Source organism: Tauraco erythrolophus, chromosome 3 (assembly GCF_009769465.1).
Source record: "Tauraco erythrolophus isolate bTauEry1 chromosome 3, bTauEry1.pri, whole genome shotgun sequence".
Lineage (NCBI taxonomy): Eukaryota > Metazoa > Chordata > Aves > Musophagiformes > Musophagidae > Tauraco > Tauraco erythrolophus.
The window spans coordinates 50,940,750-50,965,665 of record NC_141467.1 but is presented as its reverse complement, the minus strand read 5'-3'; positions in this window follow the sequence as shown (position 1 = coordinate 50,965,665).

Sequence of the window (24,916 nt, the reverse complement as noted above, 5' to 3'; positions counted from 1 at the left end):
TCCAGTATTGTACACAAACATCTCAAAAAAAATGGTACATTGTTAAACAGATTTGGATATTTCAGGAGATGCAAATACCAAGGGCACGTAGAAAGACTTTATCAAAGCAAATATAAGTCAATAAGATGGGTGTCTTAGATAACTAGAGGTGGCTGCATTTGAGTTGGAGGTTCTTCTACCCACATATAGTATTTAAGGACAAGTGGAGCTAAGTGACACTGAAAGCAAAATAAATGGCTGAACCTGTTTCCTATTAGAACAACAGCAAAACTACTCTTAGCTGCAGTGATAAAAGATTGGTTACAAAAGGAAATAAGCTGATTTGTCTAGCTGGGGAAAATTATATAGACTTGGATACTGTACTCACAGGAACCTCAGTTATAGAATCATAGAATCATAGAATGGTTAGGGTTGGAAGGGACCTCAAAGATCATCTAGTTCCAACCTAACAAAGAAAATACTTGCATCAGGGAATAACAGAAACAGAAATTTGGATAAGGGCCAAAATCAGAAGCCCCATAGTGGGGAGAAATATTATCCATAATGATGGATAGTTTTTCTTTTTTAGGAATATTCAGGTCTCTGAAATGAAAAGAGAAGGAAAAGATCATTCAATGCAAAAATTAAGGACCAAGATGAAAGAAGGAAAATTCACTTTAAGTTGAAACTTAAAAAAAAAAAAAAAGCTTAAAAGGTTTTTCTATCTCTCTTTAAACTAATATTATAAGAAAACACTATAAACAATATTATAGCGATTGTATCCCCACTGCCAATCTGAAAACCACATTGCCAGCAAGGCATCAAGAATCCTTATCGTAAAACAAGGAGGATAAACACTTCCTTCTTATTGCTTTGCTGTTCCAAAGAGCTATGGAGACACATACTATTCAATAAAATTACATTTACTACTACTCCTCAATCTGTATTAGTCCAAAGTGACATGTAGCTTCTTCTTCTATGAAGTGAAGGGAAAAGAAATCTAATATGTGTCTTTCTGAAATGCCACAGAGAAAATTGCTTTAAAAACTCCATTCTTTCCAAAATTTTTTATGCTTTCTTTGTCATGGCAAGCAGTTTCTTCTTTGTCTGAGACCATATTGCCAACCATTGTTGGTTTCTAAGACCGAATCTTGTTCTAAGGTATTACAGGAAATCTATGAAAGTCTCAGGAGTGTTTTTCTCTTACAGAAACTGTTGAAATCTTAGGAAGCTCCATTACAATCAGGTAAATTTATTGGGAATGCACAGTGATGCAACTAATCATAGCATGGGACCTTACTGGCAACAGGAATTTCTGAAAATGTTAGATATGAACTTTGGGATGTATGTTTGGAAACAGAAGATTTTTTTCCCCTTCCCAAGTGAAAGTATGACAGCTCTTCTGGTTCCAGGAGGGTGGTAGAATTTGCAATCAAGAATCATTTTTTTCACAAGTGCTAACACTGATTTTAGTATTTAGCATATGAAGCATTTTTGAAGGAAAAAAGTGCCTGTGAAGGCTACATTCTGTCCTCTCACTTCACAACCAATAGAACCTTACTTACCAATTTTTCAAAGCAGCAAAACTCATTTTATCATTACTTCATTGTTAGAAAAAGACCAAATTTGTCTGTTCTTGCCTAACATAAAATCCGCTTATTAAAAAAAAAGATTTTTAAAGATCAAACATTATAGTATTTCTAACATTTCTCATTTATATTTTTTTCATGTGCACCTTGTTTTTTGTTTAGGAAACTTCAAGAATTTAATGGATGATTATTAATACAATCCTTGTGAGATATGAAAATGTTATATTTCACTTTTCTATAGCAAACTGAGACATGGGGAATGAAAATAACTGTTTCAAATCCTGACTGGCAGGCATTGACAGCTTTGGAGTAAAGTCTTTAATAATCCTGCCTCCTCAACAATCATTAAAATAATTGTCTTTCTGTATAGCCACCATTCAGTTGAACATCCACTTGCTGGGTGGCTACGATTGTATCTAGTAAGTAAAGGAAAAATAAATGAGTTGTCATTTTTATTCTGGGAGACCTCAAAGTCAAACTATAGCAGATAGGCAAACAGCCAATGCAATTATATCCATTGCATAATCTGGGAAAAAACCTCTGGATTTAGTTTCTCTCTGAGTGTTGGTGTGTCTCGTTTATGCTTTAATGCAAGTTACTCAGTTCCAATGAGATCCTGTGGCAAGCATTTGAAATTCCCAGGACCATTTCTGATCTACCTAGAGGAATCCCACATTGTGGTCATGAATAGGCTGTCTCTGAAGAGGAGCCTTGGTGTGGTTGCTTAGGAACGAGACAAAGGGATTCAAGGGAGAAAGAAGGTGTAATGGTAATGAATGAAAATATAATCTGTGGCAACATCTGACACATGGATAACTAGAATAGGCTTTGTGCTGGTATAGTTGATAAGATTATATTTTCATTTCTGTCAATTCATTCTCGTCAGATTAGTCTCAACTCCCTTCATTACCATTTAGCTGTAAGTTATGCTTCTATTCACAAAATCTGGTCAGAGTTTGTATGTATTATCTGAGGGAACTAGAAATCAAGAAATTCTTTCTGATAAAGATAATGAAAATTGAAGCTTTATTTGTAACTTTGTTTATAGAGCAGCACTTGGGCAACATTTGTCTTGGGATCTCTGATTACAATCAGGTATAGTAGATTAAGGCTGCTGATGATCTCAGAATCACATAAATAAACTTCTGGCATAATTGCTCCACCGAGCTGTCTGAGACTGGAGGATGCTTGTGATTCAGCTCTCTGTTGCCTCCTCATTGAATGAACACGCACCAGCTGCGTGGTAAACATCAGCATATGGTGACACAATAGCATAAATTGAAGATACCTCAGACCTTCAGATCTACATACAAATACGCTGGGGCATGATGCGCTGTTGACTGAGCGTGTAACAGATGTAACCTGCTCAGCCCAGGACAAAAGGTGGGTGTTGGTGGACTGCTGAGCTGCCATCTGCCTGCACCTCCTCTGGATGCACTGCCAGTGTGCCCACTCACCTGCTAAAACTGGTAGGACATCGCACTTACTTTGGAGATGTCCTTCCTACAGTGAACCTCTGCAAGGTGAAAAAGTGAAATAAGGCATATAGCTACAACTCCCACTGAGTGTGGTGGCACCTGGGAGTTATTTTTTATGCCAACACTATTGTCTTAGCAAACCTGCAGCATCATCCAAGGAACACAATCAATTTGAATGAACCACAGTCAACGGTGGATGATGTTGCTAAGCCACTACAGATCATATTTCAGAAGCTGTGGCAGTATGTTGAAGTTCCCACTGACTGGAAAAGGGGAAACATAGCCCCCATTTTTAAAAAGGGAAAAAAGGAAGACCCAGGAAACTACAGGCCAGTCAGTCTCACCTCTGTACCCAGCAAGATCAAGGAGCAGAACCTTCTGGAAACTATACTAAGGCATATGGGAAAAAAGGAAGCATGGCTTCACTAAGGGCAAATCATGCCTGACAAATTTGGTGGCCTTCTGTGATGGGAATAGGCTGCCCAGGGAGGTGGTGGAGTCCCCATCCCTGGAGGTGTTTAAAAACAGTGTAGATTTGGTGTTGAGCAACATGGTTTAGGGACCGTGACAGTGCAGGGTGAATGGTTGGACTCGATGATCTTGAAGGTCTCTTCTAACCAGACTATTATATCATTCTATGATTCTATGATTACAGCCTTAGTGGATAAGGGAAGAGCAACTGATGTCATCTACCTGGACTTGTGCAAAGTATTTGACACTCTCTCGCATGACATCCTTGTCTTTAAAGTGGAGAGACATGGATTTGATAGATAGAACACTCAGTGGATAAGGAATTGACTGGATGGTCACACTCAAAAGAGTTGTGGTCAATGGCTCGATGTCCAAGTGGAGATCAATAATGAGTGACGTTCCTCAGGGGCTGATATTGAGACCAGAGTGTTTAACATCTTTATTTGCTGTCAACTATCTTTACGGTTGACAACACCAAGCTGTGTGGTGTGGTCAACACATTGGATGGAAGAGATTGGATTGCATTCAGCTCTGGGGTCCTCAACACAAGAAGGACAGGGAGCTGTTGGAGCGGGTCCAGAGGAGGGCCACGAAGAGCATCTGTCCTGTGAAGACAGACGGAGAGAGTTGGGGCTGTTCAGCCTGGAGAAGAGAAGGCTCTGAAGTCATCTTATAGCAGCCTTCCAGTACCTAAACGGGGCCTACAAGAAAACCGGAGAGAGACTTTTTACAAGGGCATGTAGTGATAGGACAAGGGGCAATGGCTTTAAACAGAAATATAGATTTTTATTAGCTCTAAGGAAGAAATTATTGATTCTGAGGGTGATGAGGCACTGGAACAGGTTGCCCAGAGAAGTTATGCATATCCCATCCATGGAAGTGTTCAAGGCCAGGTTGGATGGGGTTTTGAACAACCTGGTATAGTGAATGGTGTCCCTGCACATGGCAGGGAGTTTGGAACTTTAAGGTCCCTTCTAACCAAGGTTGATGAGTGATTTGATGAGTTGTTCTCTGCTGATAATTCTCTTTATTTCTCTCTTGTGCCTTAATTGTGCCATTTCTTTCTAAGACTCATGTCTGAATGCGATTTTCAGTATAATTTTTTGCTTGCTGTTTTGACATTGAGGTGCAGTCACTGAGTTAACTTCTGAGCTGTCATTTCAAATTTTGAAAAAAATACCTAAAGGTAACGCCTGGCCATTTGATTTAGAGAGGAAAGAGGGATTTATCAAGTGTGAAGGGCCTGCGGGCAGGGTCAGAGTGCAGAGGAATGAGAAAATATGGTGTGAGAAGTAAAATGGAGTGCTGGGACAAGGAGCTGGAGGAGGGTCTAGGGAATAGGCGATTTTGGTCCTGCTGCTGTGAGGAACAGGTGTGGAGGCAAGGATTGCTGCTGCAAGAGGGAGTGAGGGAGGGCAGGAGGGGACAAGGGCTCCTCTGGGAAGGGAAGGGCTGATCTGCTCAGGACATGGCAGCGGAACTACTCTTAGGAGGTTAGCACATCCAACAGTCTTTTCCATTGACATAGCTCGAGAGATGACAACACCATATGGTCTGACAAAGAATCACCTCCTGTAAACCTGAGCTGGCCACTCTCAATGCATTTGACTTTTCAAGTTGTTTAATAGTTAATTCTCATGTAATTTCTTCTATTATTTTATCCGGGATCCACTGTGAAACTAATAATGTTATAGCAATTTTCACAGTCTTTCCCACTTTTTAAGCACATGATGCAATGGCGGCTTTCTTCCAATCTACCACAATGCACGCCATGCCGCAGGACCTGCTGAAATCAAATTTCAATGCTCCAGAACCAGATCTGGTAACATTTCTAGAAACAAGCTGTGTTGACATGATAATTTCAAAATGTCTAACCGATATTTAACATTTTCCTAGTTACAGCGATGATGGAGACCACTTCTTAATACATATTATCTGGTGTTTTGATGAAATATTCAGCACAAATATTTATAGGAAAATCTGAGTTTTCACATTATTGTTGACAGTAGTTCATTTACATTTAGTATAGGGAAAATATCCTTGAAAAGCCTTGTCATTGCTCTTAACATTCCAAGAGAAAGACTTCTCTTCCAGAATTTTTTATTGCTTACTAATTTTCGACAGTTTATAACTTCTGATTAATATCTGTTATCAGCTTTTACTTACATATACGCATGCATATTTAAAACAAGAGCATCAATAAAAAGATTTGTAATAGTAGTTAAAGGAAATGCATGAAGGAACAAACATGAAAACACTTTATACATCCTGGTTGATTATCATCTAGTTCCACTCATTGACCTACTGGCTTTTCTGAACCTTTTTTTTTTCTTGCCTCTTTCTCTTTCCTGGAAATTGTGCCACTTTTTAGAAGTCATTTGCTTCCATGAAAAGTACTATTTTTGACTGATAGAGATTTTCAAGTAAACTAATATAGAATAAATCATAGAATGGTTAGGGTTGGAAGGGAGCTCAAAGATCATCTAGCTCCAAGCCCCCTGCCATGGGCAGGGAAACCCTCCACTACACCAGGTTGCCCAAAGCCTCATTCAACCTGGCCTTGAACACTTCCAGGGATGGGGCATCCACAACTTCTCTGGGCAACCTGTTCCACTGCCTCACCACCCTCAGAGGGAAAAATTTCTTCCTTAGATCTAATCTTTCAATTTAAAACCATTTCCCCTTGTCCTATTACCGCCCTTGTAAAAAGTCCCTCTCCAGCTTTCTTGTAGGCCCCCTTTAAGTACTGGAAGGCTGCTATAAGATCACCCCAGAGCCTTCTCTTCTCCAGGCTGAACAGCCCCAACTCTCTCAGCCTGTCTTCATAGCAGAGATGCTCCATCCCTCTGATCATCTTCGTGGCCCTCCTCTGGACTTGCTCAAGCAGCTCCATGTCCTTCTTGTGTTGGGGACTCCAGAGCTGAAAGCAGTATTCCAGGTGGGGTCTTCACTAGAGCAGAGTAGAGGGGCAGAATCACCTCCTTCGACCTGCTGGCCACACTTCATTGGATGCAGCCCAGGATACGGTTGGCTTTCTGGGCTGCCAGCGCACATTGCCGGCTCATGTTGAGCTTCTCATCCACCAGCACTCCCAAGTCCTTCTCCTCAGGGCTGTTCTCAATCCATTCTCCACCCAGACTGTACTTGTACTTGGGATTGCCCCGACCCATGTGCAGGACCTTGCACTTGATCTCGTTGAACTTCATGAGGTTCTCACAGGCCCACCTCTCAAGCCTGACAAGGTCCCTCTAGATGGCATCCGTTCCCTCCAGTGTGTCCGCAACATCACACAGCTTGGTGTCATCTGCAAACTTGCTGAGGGTGCACTCGATCCCACTGTCCATGTCACCAACAAAGATGTTAAATAACACTGAGCCCAGTACTGACCCCTGAGGAACACCACTCGTCTCTGGCCTCTACTTGGACATTGAACTGTTGACCACAACTCTTTGAGTGCGATCATGCAGCCAATTCCTTATCCACCGAGTGGTCCATCCATCAAAACCATGTGTCTCCAGTTTAGAGACAAGAACGTCATATGGGACAGTATCAAATGCTTTGGATAAGTTCAGGTAGGCTATGTCAGTTGCTCTTCCCCTATCCATCAATACTGTAACCTCGTCATAGAAGGCCACCAAATTAGTCAGGCAGGATTTGCCCTTAGTGAAGCCATGTTGGCTGTCACCAATCACCTCCTTATTTTCCATCTGCCTTAGCATAGTTGCCAGGAGGATCTGCTCCATGATCTTGCTGGCCACAGAGGTGAGACTGACTGGTCTGTAGTTCCCTGGGTCTTCTTTTTTCCCCTGTTTAAAGATGGGGGTCTATGTTTCCCCTTTTCCAGTCAGAGGGAACTTCACCAGACTGCCACGACTTCTGAAATATGATGGATAACAGCTTAGTAACTTCATCTGCCAGGTCCCTCAGGACCCGCGGATGCACCTCATCAGGTCCCATGGACTTGTCCACCTTCAGGTTCTTTAGATGGTCTCAAACCTGATCTTCTCCTACAGTGGGCAGTTCTTCATTCTCCCAGTCCCTGCCTTTGCCTTCTGGGACTTGAGCTGTGCAGCTGGAGCTCTTGCCAGTGAAGACTGAGGCAAATAAGTCATTGAGAACCTCAGCCTTCTCCATATCCCGGGTAGCCAGGTCCCCTGTTTCCTTCCGGAGAAAGCCTATGTTTTCCCTAGATCTCTTTTTATCACTGACATATCTATAAAAGTTTTTCTTGTTGCCCTTGATGTCCCTGCCCAGATTTAACTCTATCAGGGCTTTAGCTTTCCTAACCTGATCTCTGGTTGCACGGACAATCTCTTTGTATTCTTCCCAGGCTACCTGTCCTTGCTTCTGCCCTCTCTAGGCCTTCTTTTTGTGCCCGAGTTGGTCCAGGAGCTCCTTGTTCATCATTGCAGGCCTCCTGGTGTTCCTACCTGACTTTCTCTTTGTTGGGATGTGCCGCTCCTGAGCTTGGAGGAGGTGATCCTTGAATACTAACCAGCTTTCTTGGGTCCCTCTTCCCTCCAGGGTTTCATCCCATTGTACTCTACCAAGGAGATCCCTGAAGAGGCCGAAGTCTGCTCTCCTGAAATCCAGGGTAGTGAGCTTACTGTGCACCCTCCTTGCTTCTCTAAGTATCTTGAATTCCACTATTTCATGATGACTGCAGCCAAGGCTGTCCTTGAGTGTGACGTTCCCCACCAGCCCTTCTTTGTTGGTGAGAACAAGGTCCAGCAAAGCACCTCTCCTCATTGGTTCCTCTACCACTTGTAGAAGGAAGTTATCCATGCATTCCAGGACCCTCCTGGATTGCCTATGCCCTGCTGTGTTGTCATTCCAGCAGATATAAGGGTGTTTGAAGTCCAAACAAAATTTTCAAACAAAATTTTCTAATATGTTCCAAGACTAGTAACCTGATAATGGAGTGGGGAAAACTACCCAGAGTCCTCTCTTCTGTCCTTTATACATTTACTAGAAGATGCCTGTCTTCCTCTAATCCATTCACCAAACACCCCTTATCTCTTGTCACTGGGACAGAACAGTTCTGGATGCAGTAGAGATGCAAAAATTACCATTTGCCTGATGGTAATGTCAGATCCATTTTTCTGTGTTTTGACAGTTATCCACAACGTAAAGCCAGCACACTGTCTCTCAAAACCAACCCTCACTGTACTTTTTCTCTGTGGTCAGGATACTTTCCCTCTAGCCCTACTCTTTTTGCATCTCCCTGGGTCATTATTTATTCGGAGCCTTTTTAATGTTGTGTTCTTGTTTCTACTATCAGTTCTTAGCTTTACTTACTAACCAATCTCTTTTCCTTATTTTAGTGTCTCTTTTTATGTAACTTTCAAGTGCCCAAATTCTTCAATTCTAGTTGCTTTTCTTCCCTGAAAGCTTTATACATTTTTACTCTTATCTAGGCTTTTTATAATATATCTTTGTCTTTTATAGACTTTTCCTTCTTGAGAAGATACACATCCTTAAGATTCACTTCCAGTTTCCTTAGCCAGATTATAGGGCAAACTGTGATTTACATCTGCAATATCTGCATCCCTTTGGCTTCATCAAAATGAAGTTTTGTTTTATTCACTCAAATATATTTATTAATGAGATGGTAAATCTATTCATATAATTTTTTATTCACTCAAAGATACATTTCACACATAACAAAATGACTAAAAAAACGTCGTATATTAATTTCTATGCTGACTCTTGGTCTTTATTAGCAAATTTTGGTCCATTCCCATCAGCCATGTTTGCTCGCCTTTCAGGGCTTGCAAACAAAGCTACTGTCTACTATAGTTTCTTTGTCTTCAACTCCCTTCTGAGTTTCTTTCTGTCTTCAGCTACTGACAATCAGTTCCTCTCACCTCCTTTTCTGAGGCATCTGCATTCATTAATATTTAGTATTACCTTTGATCCTAGGGCCTCATGTCAACTTGAATAGAGCCAGGCAAAAGAGAAATCCATCAATGAATCTTCCCTCGCTGTTTTCCCTTTTGGAGACCTGACTGTATTGTATTTCCTTCACAGAATCACAGAATGTTAGGGATTGGAAGAGACCTCAAAGGATCATCTAGTCCAATCCCCCTGCCGAAGCAGGACCACCTAGATCAGATCACACAAGATTCAGGCGCATTTTGAACATCTCCAGAGAAGGAGACTCCACAACCTCTCTGGGCAGCCTGTTCCAGTGTTCTGTTACCCTTACTGGGAAGAAGTTCTTCCTCATGTTTAAGCAGAATCTCCTATGTTCCAGCTTATATCCATTTCCCCTTGTCCTATCATTGGATGCCACTGAGAAGAGCCTGGCTCCATCCTCATGACAGTCACCCTTTACATATTTATAAACATTAATGAGGTCCCCCTCAGTCTCCTCTTCTCCAAGCTCAAGAGACCCAGCTCCTTCAGCCTTTCCTCATAAGGGAGACGCTCCACTCCCTTAATTGTCTTTGTGGCCCTGTACTGGACTCTCTCAAGCAGTTCCTTGTCCTTCTTGAACTGAGGGGCCCAGAGCTGGACACAATATTCCAGATGCAGCCTCACCAGGGCAGAGTAGAGGGAGAGGAGAACCTCTCTCGACCTACTAACCACACCCCTTCTAATACACCCCAGGATGCCTTTGGCCTTCTTGGCCACAAGGGCACATTGCTGGCTCATGGTCTTCCTGCTGTCCACCGGGATCCCCAGGTCCCTTTTCCCTGTGCTTTTCCCCAACAGTTCAGTCCCCAACTTGTACTGGGACATGGGGTTGTTCCTACCCAAATGCAAGACTCTACGCTTGCCCTTGTTGTATTTCATTAAATTTCTCCCCACTCAACTCTCCAGCCTGTCCAGGCCTCTCTGAATGGCAGCACAGCCTTCAGGTGTGTCAGCCATTCCTCCCAGTTTAGTGTCATCAGCAAACTTGCTGACCATGCACGCTATTCCCTCATCCAAATCATCGATGAATATGTTGAACAACACAGGTCCCAGTACCGACCCTTGAGGGACTCCACTGGATACAGGCCTCCAACTGGACTCTGTCCCATTGACCACTACTCTATCCTTCAGCCAGTTCACAATCCACCTCACTGATCGATCATCCAGACCACACTTCCTCAGTTTAGCTGTGAGGATGGCATGGGAGACTGTGTCAAATGCTTTACTGAAGTCAAGATAGACCACATCCACTGCTCTAACATCATCCACCCACTGGTTGATGTCCTCATAAAAGGCTATCAGGTTTGTCAAGCATGACTTCCCCTTAGTGAAGCCATGTTGACTGCCCCTAATGACCCTCTTATCCTTGATATGCCTAGAGACAGCACCTTGCTCTTAACTGCATTGTTTTATTTAATTCTGTGAAGCAAATCAGGATAATTTCAAACACATGAACACTGGAAAGTCATAAAATAGAATCTTATTATCATTCCAAAAGCCAGATAATTGTAGAAAAAAATCTGTGCTTTACTGTAAAACAGCTTTAAGTAAAATCAAAATAAATAAACAAACCTGCAATTATTCATGACATTTCATTTCTTTTTTTTTTTTTTTTGTATGTCATTTTCCTATGATGCAGATAAACTTATTCATCTATGCAAGGACACTTACTGAAACCCAAACAGATGTTTCATGTCTTACTATAAAACACAGTCATTTCAGTTAGCAATGTGAAAGTGGAGACAAATCCATAAACATAAATTCTCCAATTTGCAGAGTTTAGGATTTCGCATAGGGCTTAAGGGTGCATATACAACCCCATTGACTTCACTGAGGCCCTAAAATAGCCATGAAACCCCATGCTGCACCCCATGCTGCACCCTTTAGCAAGACCCGAGTCTTAAGAATTAACATCACCAAGTATCAGAAGCACTTTTTGTTTTTTCTTTTCCTGGTATGTGATCAATGTATTTTTGTGTGAAATATGATTTAATACATAGATTTTCTTTGAGAACTTTGTCTGAAATCTGTATCCTCCTAGGAGATAAAAATTTATAGCATTATTTGTCACATTATGTGTTTACTGCAAACAATTTAAGATTAAAGGCATATTTATTGTAATTACTGAAGCGATGAATTAGATGATGCATGTTTCATCTGTACTTGTCATGATTCTATAGAGCTTGTTAGCAGTCTAGGATATACAATGATTTAATGTTTTTTTATTTCAGGCTTAGGATTTACAATTATCTTGCCACAGTATTTCAAAACAGCAGAATGTTGACTTCTTACAAAAAAAAAAATCATCCACTTAGTGTCTTAATGAGTATCTGTGTACGAACCAATGATCATTAGTAAAGAAAGAGCTTTTTTCCTCATGTTGTCATTCTCAGATGTCTTCCTTATAAAAAAAGCAGCAAGTTCACTACCTGAACAAAGACCTGAGTCAAGAGACGTGAATTTAGTCCATGAATTGTATGCCTATGACACACAAACTTTATGTAACAGTAAGTTAAATTTTCTGACTTCTTTTAGTGATTAAATATTTCACCTTTATTAGGTGAGCCACGAATGGAAAAAAGTACGTGCTCGGGGCAATAGGTGAACCCCCTCCTTGCCTATCTCAGCTCCCCAGGTGCCCCCGCACAACAGGTAGGAGGCTCTGGAGGTGGAAGGCCCATCAACGGATGATGTGGCTGAGGGTCCCTATGCACTGGAGGTGTCACCATGGTCAGAGAGGACTACCCATTGTATCAAGATCGCCTCCACAGGGAAGAAAAGAAGGGTAATAGTTATAGGCAACACCCATCTGAGGGGAACAGAAGGTCCAATATGCCGGGCTGACCCTGCTCTGAGGGAAGTCTGCTGCCTCCCTGGATTCCGGGTTAAAGACGTCGCTAGGAAACTTCCTAGCCTGGTACGGCCCACAGACTACTACCTGTTATTGCTCTTCCATGTGAGTGGTGATGAAGCTGAAACACAGAGACCGCAGTCGATCAAGAGAGACTTCAGGACTCTGGGAAAGCTGGTAAGAGGATCTGGGGCACAGGTAATCTTTTCTTCTATCCTTCCAGTTGAAAGCAGTGACACTGGCAGAAGCAAATGCATCCAGTCGATTAAGATGTGGCTCCGCGGCTCGCGTCATCGCCACAATTTTGGCTTTTTCGATAATAGGATGGGCCACGTGGCACCAGGCCTACTGGCACCAGATGGGACTTGCCTTTCTCAGAGGGGAACGAGGGTCTTTGCACAACAGCTAGCAGGGCTCATTGACAGGGCTTTAAATTAGATTCAAAGGGGAAGGGGCATAATATCAAGATTGATAAGATATGCTGAAAGTACCTGAAGAACAGAAGAAAGGAATTACAGCCGCTCCAGCCAGGAAGTCAGATTTACCTTAGGTCCAACTTAAATGCCTCTATGCCAATGCACGCAGCATGGGGAATAAGCAAGAGGAGTTGGAATATGATCTTATTGGCATCACAGAGACGTGGTGAGATGAATGCTATGAATGGAGCATCAGAATAGAAGGGTACAGGCTTGTTAGAAAGAATAGGCAGGGGAGAAGAGGAGGAGGGGTTGCCCTCTATGTCAAAGACCAGCTGGAGTGCATGGAGCTTCACCTGGGGACGGATGAGCCAACTGAGAGCTTATGGGTCAGGATTAAAGGGAGAGCAGAGACAGGGGACGTAGTAGTAGGGGTCTGCTACAGGCCACCCGACCAGGAGGATTGGGTGGATGAGGCCATCTACAGACAGATAGGAGCTGCCTCACGTTCACGAGCCCTGGTCCTCATGGGGGACATCAACCACCCCGGTATCTGTTGGAGAGACAACACAGCAGGGCATAGGCAACCCAGGAGGGTCCTGGAATGAATGGATAACTTCCTTCTACAAGTGGTAGAGGAACCAACGAGGAGAGGTGCTTTGCTGGACCTTGTTCTCATCAGCAAAGAAGGGCCAGTGAGGAATGTCATGCTCAAGGACAGCCTTGGCTTCAGTCATCATGAAATGGTGGAATTCAAGATTCTTAGGGAAGCAAGGAGGGTTCACAGAAAGCTCACTACCCTGGATTTCAGGAGAGCAGACTTCAGCGTCTTCAGGGATCTCCTTGGTAGAGTATATGTGTAATCAATATGTGAACACAGGAATGATGGCTAAAAGGCGAAGAAGCATTACCAGGCATTCATAGAAAGCTTGTTTTAAATTTTCACCAGAACAACCGTCCTGAAACCTTTGTGTGAGTGTTGAAGTGGTATGAGTTCATGAATGAAGAATGAAGCAGAATGGGTGATTAGGAGATTCACTGAAGAGGTGTCACTTGAATCTGGAAAGGATGCTAGTTATAGAAAGAGCAGTCCAGTATGGTGCCATTTGTACCAGATGTGTACAGCTGAGATTGATAGCAGTCTGTCAGGCCTCAGCTTCCTCATTTCACCTCTGATCCTAGTTTTCAGCAACATAGATAACCACAGGAAGAAACGCACAGGGTGAGAACCATGTCTGTGATCTAAAACAAGGATGTGGGGCTAATATGAGGAATAGGAACAGGAAACTGCAAAATGTCTTTGTCCAGCACAGCCTTCTTTAACCCAAAGCAGACAGAAATCCCATCATCTTTGTGTGTGAGACAAAAATAGAGGCTTGCCCAGACTGGACGTGAAATAACTCAGTGGGGAGAAAAGCAAGGAATGAGAGACAAGGAACGAACACTGAAGGAGGACCCGTGGGCATTATGCTAATATCTGTCTCTGCTGTAATTCACAAGCATGTTGAAATCTCAAGAAATTCACCCTTCACTTGTATTCTGGTTTTCACCTGTATTCATACATCTTATAATTTGCTGCAATATGTCTTGGTGCTGTATCAGACAGGGAGATGAAAGGATGATTTACTAAGCATGGAATAATTACGAAGTTCTTGATGTAATCTGTTGCTTTAAATTGGTAATATCTGTCTTTTTTTTTTCTACTAGGAGATAAGGATAGGGTTTTGTCTTTACTGGACCTTTTTTCAATTAATTTTACATGAAAGATGCTTCAGGCTCTTTGCTTCTCACACGTCATACATCCTTCATGATACACTGTAGAGGAGAGAGAATAACATTATGTAAGTTCTGGTGCCCTCTTTTTATATTGCAAAACCTATTCCAGTTCCCCTTTGACCTCAGTATTAACACAACAAGGAGAATTGCATCAGCAGAAAACATCAGAGCATGGACTGCAGTTACAGTGCAAAGGTTAGCAGTTGTTTTTTTTTAAATTAAACTTCCTTTCTGAGAACCTCTTTATCTGCTCAGATGCTTGCACTTTTTGCATAGTAAATACGAAAACCTATACATAAATGTGAAAGAACCTGGAGTTCGTTTCTTCTTAAAGTTGCCAGTGAAAATATAAATTTGATTCAGTCCTTAAAGAATATTGTATGTACTAATTTCATACTACTAAGATAGATTACTAATTACAGCATCGGAACAAAACCAACTCTTTAAATATAATTGTAGTTCAAATACCTTTTATCATTCATCACAGAAATAAGGGTGAAATGGGAAAATGTCAATACATATCAATAGGTTTAAATATTCAGAACAGATTTAAGCAATGAAATGCAGTTTTGAAACATGAAATACTTGCAAATGAAGAAAAAATGGAAAAACACTTCAAATACTTGAAGATGAAATACACTTTAAACTTTAAAGGATTTTTCAGTTTTCCTGATCAGCGGTGATGGCACATGTAGTACTAAGTTTCATTTAATTAATGCTTTACTGTTGGAAGAACAGGGCTAGACCCTGCCTAAAATTTTTTAAGAGTTGTGAAACATAAATGTGATCTTTTCATGACCTATGATAAGGCTATGTGATACACACTGGAAAGAGTAATCTCCCTCAGTGGTTACTGCAAGCGCCTTACCACTTAGGGTCTAATTTCCACATACACAAATATGTATATGAGGAAGAGCAAGTAAGAGGGAAAGAAGGGATACTTTCAGCCCATACTTTCACTTCTGGGCTCGTGGGGCTGATACCTATCCTGGTCACCTCCTTACTTTTTGCTGGAACAAGTCCCAGACAGGTATCGACCAACCCTTCCCTTTTTGCTTTTGGCTGAGGAAAGGATGGCAGCTGTGATCCCACCTAGAGTTCGTTCTAGACAAACCCAAAAATGTTTGTTAGACTGTGCAGAGTGAGGTGGTCACAATCCTCTGACTCCTGTGAGCTCCTGACACAGCCCTGCCAGGGAAGAGGCATCCCCTGAGGAATCAGGGTTACTTTTGGGTTGCATCAGGGAAGGCTACAGGGAAAGAAGTGAAGCGCGTTGACTTTATCTGTGTTTCATTTTTTACGCTGGTTATGTATATAAGACATATTTGCAGGTGATCTATCCCTGTTTAGGTTGTGACAAAAGGAGCAGTAACTGTAACTCTGAAAGGGAAGTCTTGGGCTCTGAGTGGCTTTTATGTATTATGGGAATGTACTTAATTTTCAGTTCTGTTTTTATCTCAACACACTCTTTAGGGTCTTAAACTGACAAGTAACCATTGTTTTACTAAATTAAGGAGATTAGGAAATGGGGAAACCTAGGAAACCCACAGAGGACCGTCAAAATCAGATGATTGAGTGTACTTAAAATAAACATACAGAAGTAAAAAGTACAAATAGTACGGTTATTGTGAAAAATCCAAATACTGTGCTCTGATTCAAATATCAGGAGAGCATGGACTAACTTTAATTTTAACCATTTTTGGGATGAGCTTCAGAAAGAGCACAGCTACATTAACAGAAGAGCATCCCACTCTTCTGGGGATCCCTTTTTTTTCTATTGGATTTAGAGAAAATACATTTGATTCATTCCCCTCTGCTAACAATCTTGTTTCTGTCAAATATAAAATATGAATAGTGGCCTTGGGTCAAATATGACTAACTCATATTTACAACATTATATAACTGGAGATGTACTTAATATTCTGAATATCCTCAACTGCTCAAGTAAAAATTGCAACAAGTATGGATTAGCAGAAGGAAGGTTTCTGTAGTATCCTCAACAGTGGTAGCAAACATTAACAAACTTTACTTTCTGCTGCTTACAATTGTGTATCAAAAATATAGAAGCACATAAGTTACTTTCTTGAAGGCCAAATCCTCTTGATTCTTGGATTTAAGTAATTTAGTACAGAGTAATGAATTTAAAAAATTAATTGGGAAAGGATAGATTTCTAATATTGTTCTAATTAAAATCTTCTAATTTGAAAAATAAAATTCTACTTCTCATGCAAATTAATCTTGAAATGCGTAGCCTAGTTGTAAAATGTTTGCTTTAATTGTGGATCATCTGGCAAAGAAAGAAAATGATGTTAGATTCAGTTTTAAAATAAGTGCATAATATTTCTTTGACTATTTTTAAATAGTGGTATAATTGAGACTAAATTTTAATTTTGTTTTAAACAGCTCAAAATGTCCTCAGAATGGGATAGTCTGAAAACTGTGTATAATGACGAAGAAAACTCCATTACATTACTTGTTCTGTGATTCACATAAAAGTTTCTTTTGTGAGTGCAAGAAGGGTGGAAGCTCAGGTGGCCTGATTCAGTTTAACTCTGTGGGTAACAATGCAATCAATTTGATTAACAACAGTAAAATATCTCAGGCTAGTTCAAAGTAGCTTACATTTCTTTCCCTAGAAAGCAGAAGGAGAATTTTGTCTCAAGCAAATGTTTAACTTAAATTTTTAACTCCAGAAGAATTTAATATGCTGTAAAAACTCTAAAGACAGCTAGTGCAGATGAGAAAGATGTTAAAGATAGTTGTTCTAAGGACCGTCTTTAGAGAGAATGAGAAAGCAGGGGAAAAAAAAAAAAGAAACCTGCACAAAATAGAGTGGTTTTATGCCAATTTTATGTAAACTATTTGTTTCATGAAATACGTTCACCTGGAGACGGTAGACTGTCAAAACTTAACAAAAAATCTGCAGGCATATTGTTTTTGCTACTTTATTTGAAAAAGTTAAGATTTGAGAATAGCAGAAGGGAGTACTTGGATGTTTAAGGAGACACAGAGCATTTTTTTTCCTTTAAACCTGCTCTTTCTTTTGTAGTTTATGTTCAAGTGACGCTAAAATTTATTTTACTTTCTGTAATTCTCTGTTATATTTTAGAGACAGTACTAGATCTCTGAAGGATGAGAACTCCAAGTCAGCATCAGAATTAGCACTGGCATAAAACTATGTTTTATTTATATCACTGCAATCAAAAATTAATACAGTTTGAAATATGGCAATGAGACAAAAGAAGATGGGTAAAATGAGAGAACATCCCTCAATGTCTGTGAAATATTAAATTCCTTTACTTATGGATTTAGTATCTTGTGAAAGCCTTATATAATAATCAATAACATACAGTTAATTCTAGATTTGTCAAGAGGTTTGAAATGTTGAATCTTAGATCGTGAGGACTTGATTCTGTGCTTCACTGCTTAACCTTCCGCTTAGTAGAGTCGCAAGAAAATCCACGTACCTGGAAGGGATGCCTGAGGTATGGGACACTTGGAAGATTTCTGTGTTCTGCTTTTGCTTTTCTATGTTCTGCTTTCACTGCTTAAAGTGGACCTTGGAAAGACAGAGAATCATTTTTGAGAGTGTTTAGGAAGTAAATTGTCCTCTTTTCTTCTGTTCTGGGATATAATTTTGGCCTTGTTTCATATGTGTTGGTGTAATGTAACATAATTTTCTCTACTTCCCTATTTCTGAAGTGAAGTTGGCAAATTTCCCTGTTTTGTTATTTTAAAAGTGGAATGGTTCTTATTACATCTCCTTGTTACTGAGATAAGTGGGCTTTTTCTTTGGCTTTCACTTTTTTTTTTATGATAAAAGACAAGTTCCTAAAGATGTCTACTATCCCTGTGCAATATCTAAATGTCTCTAGAATTATTAAAACTGTGACTGCCATTGACTCCTTGGTTTATATTGGTTGTATTCACTACTCTAGGGTTTTCATTAGTTGGATGTTGTATTATCCTTTATTTTCTTAATTTGCCATTTGTGGCAGGCTGCGTATTTTAGTCTAATTTGGAGGATTCAGAAGCTCTCTTTGCAGAACATTTTTCCAGAGCTGCACAGTATCATATTAGCACAGTCCATCTGTGTAGAACATTGATCCCATGACAGCACTGAATCATTTCTAAACTAAAACTAAAAGTCTTTTTCTCAGGAATGATGAAATCATAGCTTCTCTTTTCCTTCCCTAATGCTTCCTGCCTGCTGATAGCAGAATAAAAGGATATCTGAGATATCTGAGTGAGCAGAACACATAGAGAAAACACTTCCCAGTTGTAAGGAAATATGAGGAAATATCCTTGGAATAACTGAGTGTGACCAAAATCCAAGTCTGTGCAAAAGGAGTCCTCTTCAATGTAAACTCCTCAGCTGCCAACAAACAGCTCTTTGTGTGTTTGAAGTAGTCTCAAGCTACTGATGAATTCTTTAGGGCAACAGGAGACCCGTTCAGATTATTTCATAAACATGAGCAGCCCACATGTGTGATGGTGGGAGCTAAATTCTTTCACCATTAGTTTCCTAAAGAGCTAATTGCCCTCATACCAGTGGTACATCAGCTACATTCCATAGGAGACTGCAAGGCAAGGACTTCTCAGTTTCACATATAGAACATTTAGAGGCATTTTGTGCAAGTAAAGCAGTGTTTTTATTTTACGTTACAATCAGTACTGTCCATCATTGTGCTGTTGGCATTCTGATGAGGACACTTAAGGAAATTTAGATCTTGCTATTTGGTTACAGGTAGCCCTGTTATGACATATTTGGCCTAACAGCCATTCAATTTGTGAAAAAGCTGATGTGAAAGTTTAAAGGAGACGAAGTGAGACTATAATGCAAGCAGAAATTATGTTGACTTGGATGTTAACTACCTTAGCAAAGGACATCCAGTAAGACTTAATATCCTATGGTTTTGGATTAGCTGTTGCCATCTTATGTTTGATAAAACCCTTTTTTGAAAGTAACATAACTCTGAAATGTTTTTTGTGGTTTTATGCAAGTAAACAGATCTTGGAGGAGATAATTCCAGATCTGGTTTCCTTCTTGTGTTCATGACCATAGTGCAAGTCTTGCTACTCTTAGGGCCTGTCTATGTCCTCTGCAACAGTGAACGCTCAACTTGATCTGCTTGTGAATCGAAAGGGTTGAAGTGTTGATGACTGTAGGTACAGACACCCAAGCTGACTTTATGTGTTCTGTAGCAGAGGAGCTATGTTTGACAGGCATGATGTCTGAGGCACTAAGAGATAGGGCTTACTATTCCCAGCACTGTTCTGCTGGGAGGCAGGTGTTCTGCTTCAAGATTTGACATATTATGTCCCCATAGCACTGTAATGTAATGTAATTCTAGAATTACATTAGCTTCCTGATGGAGGAAAATGAAGCATAAAGATCGTGTAATTTTCCCGAGGCAAGCCAGTGCCAAAGCTAGGAATAGAATAATAATAGACAACGGTATTGTAGGAATTGTAGGAATATTTGAATTGTCCACTGAACTGCAGGATGCCAAAATGATTAGATGCCTACACTGTGCATAGCGACACATAACAATGTTATCCCCACGACTGTCATCCTGTTGTCCTACAGCTCCCATGGCTGAGCAAGATCCCTGCCCAAGCAGAGGTACAGGAGAAGTACTGAAGTACTGCTGAAGCAGTACCTCGAGCCTTCTCCTTGCAATTGGTGGTGTTTCCTCCTCCCTGACAGTGCTGGAGCAGAGCCCAAGTGTTTTCACATGTGGGTGCTGGTAGACCCCACTTTATTAATGCATGGAAGAAGGAGCTTAACTGAGCAGTGGATGCTGGAGTTGGAGGAGATCCCAGCATCATTTTGCTCTCTGGCTGTTTCCATGTAAAAGTAAGTCTCTCTGGAGTTGGCACCAGTGCCCAACAGGATCAGATCATCTGCAGAACTGGAGCCGAATGAGAAAAGACTGAGTGAAGTTCCACCTCCCTTGTTGCCAACCATTTCCTGCCCACTGACCCTCCATAAAGGGGATTGCAAAGGCTTGGCTGGCACCTCTGTATTTCTTTTAGGAACCAGTTTGGTGAATGTTCAAATGGCATCATTTCTCATTTGAACCAAGCTCGGGCAGGCCAGCCCTTTCACATCCATTGGTATAGTAAGGTGGTAAAGCATCTCACATGAAATGAGTAAGAAGGCAGTGAGCTGTGTGGGACCGAGGAGCCTGTCAGACATCTGCTTCGCTGCTCTGATCCACCACTCTCCTAGCCATTGGGAAAGGACAGAAGGAAATACTCAGAAGAGTGAAGGGAAGGTGGGGAAAATGAAGGGAGAACAGACTTTTAAGAGCATTTGAGGAATTCCTATCTCAGTTTCAGTCTCGAATCAACTCTTCATATATCCCTGAGTCTATGTGGCCCATTAGCCAACTGCCCAGCTTCCCCAGCATGTCTCAATTTCTCTTCCTCTTACCACCTTCCTCAGTGCTGACAATAAAAGTGCTATGTTGCTACTACAAAGCATCATGTACTGAAAAGATACCTACTGTTGTGGTTGTCAGACAACCACATTCAGTCGGATCAAGGAAAAAGTCTTCCTAAGGGAAAAAGATTTCAGAGGAAATTCCTTGTCCTTCATTTCTCACTGTCACTCTGTATGAAAACCAGAAAATTTACTTTTTGATACATCAGTAAATCCTGTTTTCTCCTTGGATGGTGATTACAATAAGAGGTAAACCAAAGGACCTGTATTTCTGATGCCATCTCATACTATTCTTGTGTCAAGCCTGAGAGTCAGTGTCTGGTTTAGAAAACAAAACAGACTGTCAACACACCATTGCAGTCTTGATGGTCCCTTGCTTCAGATGTGCTGTTGTTAACTGGCACCCTGTAATCTTCCCCTGACCTTTTGTAAGGGGATAGGACCCACTGCACATGGCTAAGCAGTTGGCTGTCATTATTCCCACACACTAAAACTCACTACCAAACTCAGCTGGTGATTTAACAACATGTTTTGAAAAGAGAGCTCTTTGTCGTGTGTAATAATGAATGTTTCTGCTGCCTGCACAAAGTCAGAGGTTTTAAAATCTTTTACCAGAAAGGAAGGAATAATAATTCCCCTGACCTGAGGTCTGAAATACTGGATGCTACCTAGTTGTCTGGGTTTCAAGTATCATTTTAAAATTTCATGTTTTCTCTAGCAATAATAGGGTTTAATTACCATGGTCACTTTTCTTTATACCTTCTTAAAATTACATGTATTTTAAATGAATATTCTAGTTAATTTGAGACCAGATTCCATCATCTTTTATTCTGCTGAATAGCCTTTTAAGGTACAACTGATCTCATGTAAATCAAAGGCCCAGTTCTTGCAATGAAGAAGTAAACGGTGGGAGAAATCATGAAGAAATTTGTTGTTCAGAACTTAATCCTGTGAGTGCAGGTTTTACAATGACAAATTTCTTTTAAGTGTTCTACTTCTGCTGTCTGTGCTTTATATGTTGTGGTAAGTTGTTTCCACACAAACATGAAGACTTTTGCTCCCAAAATTTTGAGTAAGATAATCTGATGATGTACCCATAGATTTCCTTTAGAAGATCTGTGTTTCCTGTGTAAAAGTGTCATCAATGCCATGAGAGAATGCTCTGAGGCCATCCTTCACCTTGCCTCAAGAGTTTCATTTACAGATAGAATTGCCAAATGTGCATCACAAAAAATCAAAATAACGTTGCCAAAATTACCTCATAAAGCAAAGAATTTGAAGTGAGGCGTGAATGGAGAAACAGTAGACAAAAAATTTTGCTGACGTCTGGAGCACAGACTAGAAAACTGAAGTGAAGAAAATTATTCAAGGACAGCATAATCTCATGAAATCAAAAGAACTTCCGTGATTTAAATATATATATATGTTAGTAGGACATGACTTTTCAGTTTAATCAACATTCCCCCACTAGTTCTATAGCTGAGATTTTCAGTTGTGCAGAGTAACTGAAGGAACAGAACTAAGTGGTGTATATTATGTGTCTTCTTCTGATTATTTATCTCTATCTATGATTGGCTTAAATGCTCAGATCCCCAGTATATTATTGGTCATGAAAAAATTACAGTGCACAAGTTATTTTGATTTTCACATATGTTGGTTGTTTCGGCCTCTAAGAATACATACAGTTTTCATTTAGCATTGTGTTCAGCAATGGCACAATAGCAAAGAATGCATTCAGTTCCTCACTAATTACCAAATATTGGTATTACTCAATTAATCTAACCATTTATTTTTGTTTAGCACCAGCTGCTGCTATTTTCTAAGAGCTTGTCTTTAAGCTAAATGCTCAAGCTATGAGCAGGAATACTGCAGGAAACATTTGAGAGACAAGCTTGTTGAGGAGCTGCTGATTCCAAAACATGCTGTAAGTGAATTTGTGTAGACGAATTAAATGACCCGTATCAACTTCTAGTGCTAACAAATACTATCATGAAAGTGACAGGAAGCATATTTCTGGCCCTTAACCATTAATGAAGCTACACGAGTAAATTAGGTTATGCCACTCCATCTTCATAAATTGCTGATTCAATAAATCACACTTGAGAAACAGCTGAGTAATTACAGGATGATGCTTGAAGCAACGGATCCTTCATTTGCATATTAACAGACATTTGTTGCAATAATTTCTGTCATAGACTGGTAAATGTTAGACATGATTAATTCTCTGAGCACTGTGGTTTGACATTTTCAGCGTATGGGAAGAACCGACGTACCAAAGGCTGCGAATGCCATACGTGTGTGCTCCTCCACAGCAGTAGTAAGGCACCCAGGTCTAACTAGCGCCAGGAACTTGCCCCAGTACAGACTCCTTGGAGAATATCTCTCCTTAGCGTCTTATCATGCAAAAGGCCTTGTGAAGCAGTCCAAACGTACTGGAGGAAAGGGGAAAACAAAACCATGAAGTATTCTAAGCATTGAGTAAGGCAGAGTTCCTTCTTTTCAAATGTCTAAATACATACGGAGAGAAGATGAAACAGCTTTCCATACAAGTTTTAGGCTCGTTTTATTTTATCTGCAAACTTCCCCTAGAAAACATAGCAGCATATGTCATGTAAAGTTTGTAATGAGCTTTTCACCTGAGGATTTTGCTTGGTTTTGTTTGTTCGCGCTGGTGGTAACAGAGAACTTGGTGGCATTTATACCACTCTGCTTGGTGAATCTGTGGCCATAACACATTTAATTCACCTTAGTGAAAGTCAGTTTACTCTCTAATGATTATCTGTTCTTCCTGTGTACTTAGAATTGCTTCAGAGGAAAATTCAATAGTTCCCTAACCAATCTAACATTGCACCCTTTTGTGCCAATAAACAGTCAGTTAGGGGACAACAAGATACAAGAGGCAGAAATGTGTATCAATAGAAACTGGAAGCTGACTTGTCTCATGGGCCAAAATGATGAAATGTTACCCAACCTCTCCATAAAGGTGTTGCAGCTGAACTGAAATACATGGTTCTCAGAAACGATTGCACAGCCATGTCCTGTTTCAGTTCCAGCATATTAAGAGTCTCCCACGTTAGTCAAAAATAAGCTAATAGGATTTACTGAGCAACATGACCTAGTGGGCAAAGATGTTTGCAGGAGAATGTTAGCCTATCACTTTTCTTACACCAACTTAGAATCATAGAATCCTAGAATGGTTAGGGTTGGAAGGGAGCTCAAAGATCATCTAGTTCCAACACCCCTGCCATGGGCAGGGAAACCCTCCACTACACCTGGTTGCCCATAGCCTCATTCAACCTGGCCTTGAACACTTCCAGGTATGGGGCATCTACAACTTCTCTGGGCAACCTGTTCCACTGCCTCACCACCCTCAGAGTGAAAAATTTCTTCCTTATATCTAATCTAAATCTCCCCTCTTTCAGTTTAAAGCCATTGCCCCTTGTCCTATCACTACATGCCCTTGTAAAAAGTCCCTCCCCAGCTTTCCTGTAGGTCCCCTTTTAATACTGGAAGGCTGCAATAAGATCACTCCAGAGCCTTCTCTTCTCCAGGCTGAACAGCCCCAACTCTCTCAGCCTGTCTTCATAGCAGAGGTGTTCCAGCCCTCGGATCATCTTTGTGGTCCTCCTCTGGACCCGCTCCAGCAGCTCCATGTCCTTCTTGTGTTGGGGACTCCAGAGCTGAACGCAGTATTCCAGGTGGGGTCTCACGAGAGCAGAGTAGAGGGGCAGAATCACCTCCCTTGATCTGCTGGCCACGCTCCTTTTGATGCAGCCCAGGATACGGTTGGCTTAACTTCAAGATAAACAAAAAGTTTCCATGGGATGTTCACCTTTTATACTGGAGCTTTACATGTCTGTTGATTTTTTTCACCCAAATAAAGAACTGCAGTAAAAGACAATAAAAAATGTTTCTATAAATACATTAACAACAAAAGGAGGGCTAAGGAGAATCTCGGTCCTTTATTGGATGCAGCGGGGAAACATGAT